The following is a 13,122-nucleotide window of genomic DNA, read 5'->3' on the forward strand; positions in this document are numbered from 1 at the left end:
GGCTGTGTTTATCGACAATTTGGGTTACCTGAAAATTCAAATTGAATAAACTTGTATTGAAAGACCACAACTGTGTGGAAAGCACTAACACTAGGCACTAGCGTCACAAAGAAGAATGACACAAGCCTTGCCTCGGAATATTTCCCTTTAACTAAAGAAATAAAGCCATCGAGAGGTAGGCCTCCTGTAACTTAGTTAAAATCCCAGATGCCCGCCGCACCGTTGGTAGGTGTGTGTTCACGCCTTTGCATGTCTTTCATTCAAGTTCTTGACTGAAAAAATGCCTTCATTATAGTTTCTGGGGTTTTGAACCAGAGCTTGCTTTCTTGGCTTATTCAAGTAACACTAATAAACAATGTAATTAATGTATTATATGATACAATTAATAAATATGAATATATCACAATATAATAATAACATCGATTATATATTAATAATGTTTATTAATATTAGTATATAATTCTTATATGATTATTATTTTTAAAGCATGTTTTCTTTTGCCTCAATTCCATGGCTTTCATGCTCAAAGGCCATATTATCCATGTCAGTCAGACAGATTCCTCAAGGGCTCAAGGGCTCAGCTGCCCCAACAATGAGACTGTTAACATTTATGCATAAAGACACGCGTGCTCCACTTTATTTACAGTGGCCAAGACATGGAACCAACCAAAATATCCTTCGATAGATGAATGGATAAAGAAGTTGTGGTATACATACACAATGGAATACTATTCAGCGGTAAGAAAAGATGAAATAGGACCATTTGTGACAACATGGATGGATCTTGAGATTATAATGCTAAGTGAAATAAGTCAGACAGAAAAAGCAGAGAACCATATGATTTCACTGATAGGTGGTATATAAACCAAAAACAACGAAAGAACAAGACAAACAAATGAGAAACAAAAACTCATAGACACAGACAATAGTTTAGTGGTTACCAGAAGGTAAGGGGGGTGGGGGGTGGGAGATGAGGGTAAGGGGGATCAAATATATGGTGATGGAAGGAGAACTGACTGGGTATTGAACACACAATGGGATTTATAGATGATGTAATACAGAATTGTACACCTGAAATCTATGTCATTTTACTAACAATTGTCACCCCAATAAATTAAAAAACAAACAAACAAACAAAACAATGAGACTGTTTCCTCTCTAACCCATTCCTATTCAGTGTGCCTTGGATTGTCTGCTGCTTTGATTGTGTATGAGGCCCATACAGGCTCAGGCCCCTCCATATGGGGATCTGCAGGGAAATATAAAGCTCAGTGAAACTGAACACAGGGCAAAACTGGGCTCTTGAGATGTCAAAGAGCCAATGGATAACTTTGGGCATAACCCAGTGACTTACGAACTATCAGAGGGGAAATGCAAGTGGAAAGTCAAACTCTTGGAGATAACAAATACAATATCTGAAATGAAAAACATACTGGATTGGATTAAGAGCAGATTAGACACCGAAAAAGAAAAGATTAGTCAAGTCAGAGACTTACTCATACAAATAGATAGAAGCTGTCCAAAATAAAACAGGAAGAAAAAAGATGGAGATGAACAGAGCAGCAGTGAGGTATGGAACAATAGTAAGTAACCTAACTATGTGTAGTTAGAATTCCAGAAGGAGAGGAGAGAGTGAGGGAGTAGAAAAATACTTGAAGAAATAATGACTAAATATTTTCAAAATTTGATGAAAATTATAAACCCACAGATCCAATGAAATGCAAAGAAAAGACATGAAGAAAACCACATCACGGGACATCATAATCAACTGATACAAATCAGCAATAAAGAACAATCTTAAAAAACAGAGGATCAAAGAAAATGTATATACTGGGGAACAAAGATAATTGCTTCTTATAGAAAATAAAAAAAGTAAGCCAGAAGACAATGGAGCAACATTTTTAAAGTACTGAAAGAAAAAAAAAAAACTATTAGACCAGAAATTTATACCATTCAAAATATTTTTATAAATGAAGGTGAACTTGTAACGGGATAAGATGGAGTAAATACAATTTTCCCTATGCTTGCTACTAAGTACAGCTAAACCCCTCAATATTACATATAAAACAAGTATAAGAAGACTGAAAATTGGACAGAAGACAATCCAGGTAGGGACCTTGCTACTTGAGGAAAGATATAGTGGTGAGTTGCCTCGGGTTTCTTTGTCCTCATAATACCCTGGCCTGGGTGCTGGAGAAGCTGGCAACCCGAAAAAATGTTAATCAGTGCAGATTTTTTAAAAGCCTCAAGAAAAGCCTGCTCTCTCCAACCAAAGGACCAAGAAAAAGGCAGCCTAGTACAACAGAAAAATCTAAAGAAAATAACTACTTTAGCCAAACACTACAGACAAAACTGGTCCCACTTCATCCCCATCAGCAAAGTCTGAGTAAGGAACGTAGACTTCCGCCCTTATCTGACTATAATGAGGTGCCCCTCTGTCCCTACAGGGGTGGTGTCAGAGAAGGCTGTGTAGGGAGCTGGGACTTTCATTCACATCTGGTATTATTAAGCCTCCCCAAACACAACGTCAGTGGCAGCCATTTGGAAGAAGCAATAGAATGCCTCTCCCCTCCTGACAAAGTATTGTCAGTGGTGGTGGTCTAGTGGGGAGCTGAAATTCTACCCCTGCCCAGGAGTAACAAGAAATTGTCCTCCCCAGAGCTGTCAATAAAGGCTGAGTAACCTGGACTCTGTCCCCACCAAACAATAACTAGGTGGTAGTGACCTTCCTGTTCTCATCAGAGTGGTGTCAGAGAAGGCCTGCTAAAACATAAAATTTAAATAAAAGTCAAGAGTACCATAAGATAATTCTCAAAGTGTTTCTAAGTTTGGCAAAAGATATAAATCTGCAGATTGAAGCAGCAAAGAAAATGCCAAGAAATCCAGTTTAAGACAGATAATCAAACTCCTGAGAACTAAAGATGAAGAATCCTGGAAGCAGGAAGAGAGAAAGGAGACCAAACCAGTAAAAGAAAAACAATTCAAATGATGGTGGATTTCTCATCAGAAACCATGGAGGCCAGGAGGTGGGACAACATTTTTCAAGTTGTGAAAGAAAGTGACTGTCAACCCAGGTTATGAGTTTTATCAATAACAATGCAGCAAAAATTCTTCCTGTAATGTCTCTGCCTTTGTACTGTAATTTAAAGATACATTGGAACAAGAAAATACATTGCTTATATGAATTGTGCTAAAATTCTCCCTGGAGATGAACCAAAACTATTTGATGACAACATTCAATAATGTAAAGCAGGAAAACTGTAAGAGAAGCCAAAAGTGAAAAAACAAGAAGCAGTATGCATTAAAATATATGATCTAGCCAAAAAAAAAAATATATATATATTAAATATTCATATATATATGAATCCTATATATATAATTATTAATCCTATATTTATTATTATTAATCCTATGTATATAATTATTAATCCTATATATAATTAATCCTATATATATTAAATATTCATATATATATGAATCCTTAGTATGTCAAGTGTATATGTCAGTGTATAGTCAAGTGCTTTCTGATTACAATGGCAACAGAAATCCTCACCACAAGGCTGATGATTATGGACATTCTTTAGAATCAGTAACCAATCGTGTATAGTTAAGGAGTAAACTGCCTTGTTAGCATCAATATAAATTTCCTTTCATTCATTTAATTATTTCCCTTTTCTCATAAACCCCTTGCTTTCACCCCATAGCTGGAACATAATTTGGGTTTCTGCCTGAATCTATGCCCACCAGATTGCAATTCCTTTTTGATCCCAAATGAACACTTGTTGCCTATCATTTTGGCTTTTTATTTTTAGGTTAACACAAACAACTAAATATATCTCCAAAACATGGATGATCATTTTATATGTTTATTTAAGTACTCTTGGGAAAGGGGTTACATCAAATACTGAAACATCTGAAAAACTGGCTTTAGTATAGTTTCTCCAGAAGTTGTCCCTCTCAGGAAGCTGCTTTTACTTTTTCTTCCTCCCAAATAAAATAACTTCCCGCCCGAAATTTCATCAGGAAAGAAGGCTCTGCTGTCCTCATTCAATATTTCCTCTTTAACATTATCTACTTATATAAGCCATTTAAGAAGGTGGGAGTTCAACAACTGACAACAAAAACAAAAACCTGGGACATCAATGCAGTCACCTAGTGTCCTTCAAACCTACTCTCGGTGACCTTCAATAGAACTTTCTATGTTACACTAAAGAGAGAGGAGCTGACATTCTGGTAGGTTGAGAGTTTAGTGGAAATAGTATCTTCATATTTTTATAGTGGCAGTGTAAGGTGGTGCAACTATTTTGAAAGACAGGTTTAACTATGTCATAAAAATCACATGTTTAACAGTTATTTTTATTTGTGAGTCCCTACTTTAAGTAAACAATGGATGAAAATGACCAAAACATAGTAAGATGTATAAGCACAAAGCTATCTATTAATATTTAATGAATCCATGCTATCCATTACTGAAAAACTAGAATGAAGCAAAATATTCAACAGGATAATAAACAAATTTAAAGAATTAACTCAGAAATAATATTTATTAAGTAATTTTAAAATTTTCAATTACAGTTGATATACAATATTATATTAGCTTCAGGTGTACAACACAAGTAGTGATTAGACATTTATATAACTTACAAAGTGATCACCCTAATAAGTCTAGTATCCATCTGACACCATGAATAGTTATTATAATATTATTGACTATATTCCCTATGCTGTACATTACTTCCCCATGATTGTTTTTATAACCGGCAATTTGCACATCTTAATCCCTTTCCCCTTTTTCACCCAGTCCCCCAACTGTACCACACAATCACAATATTATTGACTATAGTTCTATGCTATATATTACATCCCCAGACTTGTTTTATATCTGGAAATTTGAACCTCTTATTCTTCTTTATCTTTTCCCTCCTTTAAAATTTTTCAATTAGAGTTGCATTCAATATTATTTTATATTAATTTCAGATGTACAGCATAGTGATTAGACATTTATATATAAATTATATAAATGATCAGAAAGTGATCCCCCTGACTAGTACCCATCTGGCACTATATATAGTTATTACCATATTATTGATTATATTCCCTATACTTTACATCCCCATGACTATTTTGTAACTACCAATTTGTATTCCTCAATCCCCTCACATTTTTCACCCTGCCCCCAACCCCCCTCCCATTTAATACTCTGATAGATCTAGTGCCCATCTGTTATTACATTATTATTAATTATATTCCTTATGCTATATAATACATCCCCTCTGTGTAACACCCAATTTGTACATCTTAATCCTTATGCCCAACTGCTCCTCCCATCTGGCAACCATCAATACATTTTCTGTATCCATGAGTTTGTTTCTGTTTCATGTGTTTATTTTGTTCTTTAGATTCCACTTTTAAGTGAAATCCCATGAAATTTGTCTTTCACTGTCTGACTTACTACACTCATCACAATACCCTCTAAGTCCAACCATGTTGTTGCAGAAGGCAAGATTTCATTCTTTTTTACGGCTGAGTAATATTCCATCGTATACATGTTACCACCTCTTCTTTATCCATTCATCCATTCATGCACACCCAGGTTGCCTTCATAACTTGGATTATGTAAATAATACTACAATGAACATATGGATGCACATGTCCTTACAAAGTAGCATTTTGGGTTTGTTCAAATAAATACCCAGAAGTGGGATTACTATGTCCCCCTTTGTCTCTTGTTATAGTCTTTGTTTTAAAGTCTATTTTGTCTGGTATAAATATTGCTACTCCAGCTTTTTGTTTGTATGTTTGTTTCCATTTTCATGAAATATCTTTTATCGTCCCTTTTCTTACAGTCTCTGTGTGTCTTTCAATCTGAAGTGGACCTCTCTCTCAACATATAAGTTAGATATTTACACTACTCACAAAGTATAACCTCCCTTCCCGACTACCCTTCTGACATACAATATTATTCTACTTTAGCTTCAGTTGTACAGCACAGTGGTCAGGCATCTACACAGTCTATGAAGTGATCCCCTTGATAAGTCTAGTGCCCGTCTGGCACCTTACATAATCTTTACAACATTATTGATTATATTCCCCATAGTATATTTCATATCCTCATGACTATATTGTGTCTACTAATTTGCGCTTTCTAATCCCTTCACCTTCTTCCATCCCCTTCCCCGTCCCATCTAGCAACCAACAGCTTTTTTTTCTATATCTCTGACTCTGTTTCTGTTTTGTTTGCTCATTTATTCTGTTCTTTAGATTCCACATGGTATTTGTCTTCTCAGTCTGAGTATTTCACTTAGCATAATATTTTCAAGGTTCATCCATGTTGCAAATGGTTAGATTTCATTCTTTTTTATGGCTAAGTAATAATCCATTGTATAAATGTACCACAGTTTCTTTATCCAATTGTCTATCGATGGGCATTTTGGTTGTTTCCAAATCTTGGCTATTGTGAATAGCACTGCAATAAACATAGGGGTGCATATATTTTTTCAAACTAGTGTTTTGGATTTCTTTGGACAGATATCCAGGAGTGGAATTGCTGGATCATAAGGTCGTTCCATTTTCAATTTTTTGAGGTACTTCCATACTGTTTTCCATAGTGAATGCACCAACCTGCAATCCCACTAACAGTGCATGAGGGTTCCCTCTTCTCCACATTCTCGCCAACACTTGTTTGTTGATTTATTGATGATTGCCATTCTGACAGAAGTGAGGTGGTATCACATTGTGGTTTTTATTTGCATTTCTCTAATGATTAGTGACATCGAGCATTTTTTCATATGTCTGTTGGCCATCTGTATGTCCTCTTTAGAGAAATGTCTCTTCATGTCCTCTGCCCATTTTGTAATAGGGTTGTTTGTTTTTTGGGTATTGAGTTGTATGAGTTTTTTTTTTTTTAAATAAATTTTGGATATTAACCACTTGACAGATGTATTATTGGCAAATATCTTCTCCCACTTGGTAGGATGCCTTTCTGTTTTATTGATGGTTTCCTTTGCTGTGAAAAAACTTTTTAGTTTGATGTAGTCCCACATGTTTATTTTTTCTTTTGCTTCCCTTGCCTGATGTCATATATCAGTAAAAATATTACTAAGGGTAATGTCTGTGAATTTACTTCCTATATTTTCTTCTAGGAGTTTTATGGTTTTGAGTCTTAATTTAAGTCTTTAATCCATTTTGAATTTATTCTTGTATATGGCATAAGAAGGTGGTCTGGTTTCATTTTTTTTTTTTTTGCATGTATCTGTCCAGTTGTCTCAGTCTATTTACCATTTATTAAATAGACTGTCTTTACACTAATGTAAATTCTTGCTTCCATGGTCATAGATTAAATGATTATATAGGTATGGATTTATTTCTGGGCTCTCTATTCTGTTCCATTGATTTATGTGTCTGTTTTTATACCAATACCATGCTGTTTTGATTACTATAGATAGCCTTGTAGTATGATTTGATGTCAGGTCGCATGATACCTCCCACTTTGCTTTTATTTCTCAAGATTGCCGTGGCTATTTGGGGTCTTTTATAGTTCCATATAAATTTTAGGATTATTTGTTCTAGTTCTGTGAAAAATGTCATTGGCAATTTGATAGGGATTGCATTGAATTTATATATTGCCTTAGGTAATATGGACATTTTAACTATAATAATTCTTCCTATCCATGAGCATGGTATATGTATCCATTTATTTGTATCTTCTTTAATTTCTCTCTTCAATGTCTTATGATTTTCTGAGTATAGGTCTTTTACTTCCTTGGTTAAATTTATTCCTAAGTGTTTTATTGAAATTGTAAATGGGATTTTTTAAAAAATTTTTCCTTCTGATAGTTTGTTATTGATGTATATAAATACAACTAATTTCTGAATATTAATTTTGTATCCTGCTACTTTACTAAATTCACTTATCAGTTCTAATAGTTTTTTGGTGGGATCTTTGGGATTCTCACTATATATAGCATCAGTCATCTGCATATGACAATTTTACTTCCTCCTTTCCAATTTGGATGCCTTTTATTTCTTTTTCTTGCCTGATTGCTGTGGCTAGAACTTCCAGTACTATGTTAAATAAAAGTGGTGAATGTGGGCATCCTTGTCTTGTTCCTGATCTTAAGAGGAATGGTTTTAGCTTTTCCCTATTGAGTATGATGTTAGCTGTGGGTTTATTGTATATGGCCTTGATTATGTTGAGATATGATCCCTCTATTCCCACTTTGCTAAGAGTTTTTATCATAAATGAATGTTATATTGAAGTGGATCTCTTGTAGGTAGCATCTGTATGGCTCTTGTTTTCTTATCCATTCAGCCACCCTATGTCTTTTGATTGGAGTATTTAATCCATTTACATTTAAAGTAATTAGTGATATGTATATAGTTATTGCCATTTTGTTATTAATATTTTTTATTTTTTTTTCTTCCTAAAGAAATCTCTCTGACATTAATTTCTTGTAATGCTGGTTTGGTGGTGATGAACTTGTTTAACCCTTCCTTGTCTACAAAGCTCTTTATTTTTTAGAAGATTTTTATTAAAATATAACTAACATACAATATTGTTAGTTTCAAGTGTACACAATAGTTATTCAACATTTATACACCTAAAGAAGTGATCACCATGATAAGTCCAGTAACCATCTGACACCATACAACACTATCACAATATTATTGACTATTCCATATGCTGTGTATTACAGGCCCATGACTTATTTGTTTTATACCTGGAAATTTGAACCTTGTTCCTCTTCACCTTACCCCCTTTTTAATTTTTCAATTACAGTTGAGATTCACTAATATTTCATATTAATTTCAAGTGTACAGCATAGTAGTTAGACATTTCTATAATTTAAGAAGTGATCCCCTGTCACTATACCTAGTTATTGCATATGTGTGTCCCTTGTGTGGGTTGTGTGTGCCCTCCTTTTGTAGTTGAGCCTTGGCTGCTGTTTGCACATCAATGGGAGAGATTGACCCTCGGGCTGATTGGTTAGGAGGACTGGCTGTGACTACAGTGGAGGAGCTGTGGTGCAAAGGCTGACCTACAGAGCAGGGTTTGCATTAGTAGGGCTCTGGTGCCTTCCCAATCTTCCCTTTGGCTGTGTCATCCTTGGACATGGCTGGTTGATGCTCCCACTCAGTCTGAAGCTGGCCACTCGGCTTGCCAGCCCTGGGGCCTCCTGGGAGGGGACCTGCTGCAGGCCAAGTTGAGCTGCAGTCTGTGCCCTGCCCAGGGCAAACTGGCATGAGCCACAAAGCAATCCAGAGATGGCCACCACCCACGCTGTGCTTTGAGGTGCCTTGAGAGGCCAAGCCGTGAATCAAGACTGGTTGTCACCAGTGTCAGGCGTAGGGCTGCTCAGCCAGCGGTACATGACATGCCAAAGGCAGATGCTGCTTATTTGGGTTTTGTGAACCTTTCAGAGATTTTAGGAAAGTCCACAGCATGAGGCAAGGCAGGCTGCATATACAGAAAAGCCACTGGAGGCAGCATGGGGGTGCCCCAAAATTAGGTGGAGTAGGGTCTCAGGGAATAAGTAGGGTGGGGCAGATGAAAAGTGATAGCCAGTTTGATGGAGACGCAGATACAGTGTCTGCCTGCTTCTGCATGCAGGGACGGGGAGGACTCAACAAAGAAACAATGGTTTCCTTCAGCTCCTTCATCTGGGAGAAAGCTGCCCCTCCAGCCCCCACCCTGAAGCTAGACAATTCAGTTCCTCCCTGTAAGTTCCTGGTGCCTTTCCAGTTGCTGGCCCAGTGCTTGAGCTCAGAGCGAGTGAGTCCAGTCAGGAATAAGTCCGTGTGCAGGCCCCTTAAGAGGAGCACTTAAGACTGCAGCTGTTATTATCTCACTCAGCCACACTTTCCACTGGTTTTTACAGCCAGAAGTCATGGGGACTTCTTTCCCTGGCACTAGAATCCTGGGCTGGGGAGCCTGGTCTGGGATTGGGACCCCCTCGTTCCTCTGCAGCTGAGATATCCCTCCTGATTTTTAATGGTCACATGTGGGTATGGGATCATCCCATTGCTTGCCTCTGCCTCTCCTACCAGTCTCCAGGTAGCTTTCTCTACATGTCCGTAGTTGTAGAGCTTTAGTTCAGCTAGACTTCAGGTGATTCTCAATAATGGTTGTTCTGTGGTTTAATTGCAATTGATGTGGTCCTGAGAGGAGGTAAGACCCACATTTACCTCCTCCGCAATCTTGACCGGAAAGCTCTGCACAGCTCTTTATCTCTCCTTCGATTCTAAATGATAACATTGCTGGGTAGAGTAGTCTTGATCGTAGATCCTTGCTTTTCATCACATTGAATATTTTGTGCCAAATCTTCTGGCCTGCAAAGTTTCTGTTGAGAAATCAGCTGACAGTCTTATTGGAGATGCCTTATAGGCAACCAACTGCTTTTCTCTTGCTGTTTTTAAGATTCTGTTTTTGTCTTTAACTTTTGGCATTTTCATTATGATATGTCTTGGTGTGGGCCTCTTTGAGTTCATCCATGTGGGACTCAGCACTCTCTGCACTTGTATGCCTATTTTCTTAGCCAGTTTAGGGAAGTTTTCCATCATTATTTCTTTGGCTAGGTTCTCAGTTCCTTGCTCATTTTCTCCTTCTGGTACCCCTATGATGTGATTGCTGGTATGCTTGACTTTGTCCCAAAGGTCCCTTAAACTATCCTCATTTTTTAAATTCTTTTTTCTGTTCTGACTGAATGTTTTATGCTACCTTGTCTTCCATACCACTGATTTGATCCTCTTCTTCATCTAATCTGCTGCTGATTCATTCTAGCGTAGTCTTTATTTCGGTTATTGTATTCTGTATTTCTAACTGGTTCTTTATTATGGTTGCTAGGTGCTTTTTAATGCTCACTATCTCTTTGCTGAAGTTCTCAATAAATTCCTTGAGCATCCTTATAACCCATTTTTGAACTCTGTCTCTGATAAATTGCTTGACTCCCTTTCATTTAGTTCTTTTTCTGGAATTTTCTCCTGTTCTTTTGTCTCCTCACTTTGGCTGCCTCTCTGTGTTTGCTTAAATGTGTTAGGTAGATCTGCTATGTCTCCCAGTCTTGGCAGGGTGGCTTTATGTAGTAAGTTTCATGTGGGGCCCAGTGTCTAAGTCTCCCTGATCACCTTATCCAGGTGCTCCAGAAGTGTTCCTCGTGTGGGTTGTGTGTGCCCTGCTTGTGTAGTTGAGCCTTGATTGATGCTGACACATCAATGTGTGTGATTGACTCTCATGCTCTCTGGGTGTGAGGATTGGCCATGACCACAGCATATAAGCTGCTGTGTGGAGGCTGACCCCATGGAGTGGGATTTGCGCCAGTGGGCTTTGGTGTCTGCTGAGACAGCCTTTTGGATATGCCACTTGTGGGGCTAATCAAGTGGTGCTCTGAAGTCAGTCTCTATGTGTACTGGTTCTGGGGCCTCTGGGGAGGGGTTCCTGTGCAGGGTAAAGTCAGCTGCTGCCTGTGACCTGCTTGGGGCTACCTGTTAAGGAGCTCTAAGGCTATCCATGGTTGGTGGTTGCCTGTGCTTAACCTGGAGGAACCGGGAGAGGTCGCACTGGGAGAGGTCACACTGTGAACCAAGGCTGGCTGCCACCACTACTGGTTCTAGGGCATTTAAGCAACAAGCCTAGGGCACCCTGAGGCCTGCCACTGCCTATAAGGATTAACTGCTGAAAGAACATCCGGTGGTATGTGAATTGGGTGAGGCAGGGTCTCAGGGAGTCAGCAGGGTAGGGCAAGTGGTGTGCACCAGGCTAATGCAGATTCAGATTATGCTGTGTGTGCTTATGCTTCTTCAACACAAGAAAGTTGGCACCCACCCACTGGCTGCATGGGAGAAGGGCCCAACACATGGACAATGGTGGCTGTTCCTCCAGCGCTCACCCTGAAGTCACACAACTCATTCTCTTCCTGTATGTCTCTGGTGCCTCCGAAGCTGTTGTCCCTCTGTCAAAGCCCAGGGTGGTACCTGGGAGCGAGTGAGTCTGTGCACCAGCCATTTAAGAGGACGCTTGGGTTTCCTGTAGCCTTCTGTCTCACCCAGATGGACAGAATCCCCGCTGATTTCCACAGCCAGATATTGTGGGGGCTCCTCTTCCCAGTACCAGTGCTGCAGGCTGGGGAGCCCGGTATAGGCCTGTTACCCTTCACTTTTCAGGGGGGACCTCTGTGGATGAGATATGCCTTTTGATTATCACCTGCCACATGTCGGTGTGGGGCAAACCTGTTTTGTGTCTTTGCCTCTCCTACCAGTCTTGATATGGCTTCTTCTTTATATCCTTAGTTATAGGACTTCTGTTCAGCTAGACTTCAGTTGGTTTCCCAGGTTGATTGTTCTATAATTTAGTTGTAATTTTAATGTGGTCAGGGAGGAGGCAAGCACAGCATTTACGTATCCTGCCATCTTGACTGAAACCCCCTACTTTGAGGTATCTTGTAAGAAATTGGACTCTATATCAGATGACTCCTCTTGTTGTCTTGCTGTCTGCTTAAGAAGTTCATGTTTCTAGGATTTTTCCAGAAAATGGGATACTCATAGCATTATTTATAAGTTTTGGTATTCTTGTCCCCTAAGTTTTTTTCTGCTTTAGAAATTTGCTCAGATCAGATCTCTGTTGGGGAGATGATGGGCGATCAACCTATTCTCTGATGTGTGACAGAAGTCAGAAACTGGTTTGTTTGTATGTGACTTCATACAACTCCAAGAAATGTCTCATATCCAACAAAAAGGAAAAGAGTCCTATAAACCTGCACATGTGAGATTTTGTATGTTTACTTTTGACCTGTGGTTAAGCTTGGTGAAATGAAGCTGCGAACTAACTGTGTCTGTAAATGAGACACATTTACATTTACCTCATTGAATGTGTTTCAAATATTTTTCTAAAGTTGGAAGGGATTAATAAATTAGGTTATAAGGACTCTTAAGGTAAAGGAATTCTGATTAATTTATAAAGAATAATAAGGATTTTAATACATCTAATATAAGGAAACTCTAGGATTCCCAGAGAAGAAACTCAACTTCTAATACTCTGAATGTAGCCTTTTAAGGAAAGAAAACTAAAACTAGCCATAGAAACACTAGTTAAGAGGGGTTTGTTATATAAGGATACAAGTGTCTGTA

The sequence above is a fragment of the Rhinolophus ferrumequinum genome, chromosome 21 (genome assembly GCF_004115265.2).
Source record: "Rhinolophus ferrumequinum isolate MPI-CBG mRhiFer1 chromosome 21, mRhiFer1_v1.p, whole genome shotgun sequence".
Lineage (NCBI taxonomy): Eukaryota > Metazoa > Chordata > Mammalia > Chiroptera > Rhinolophidae > Rhinolophus > Rhinolophus ferrumequinum.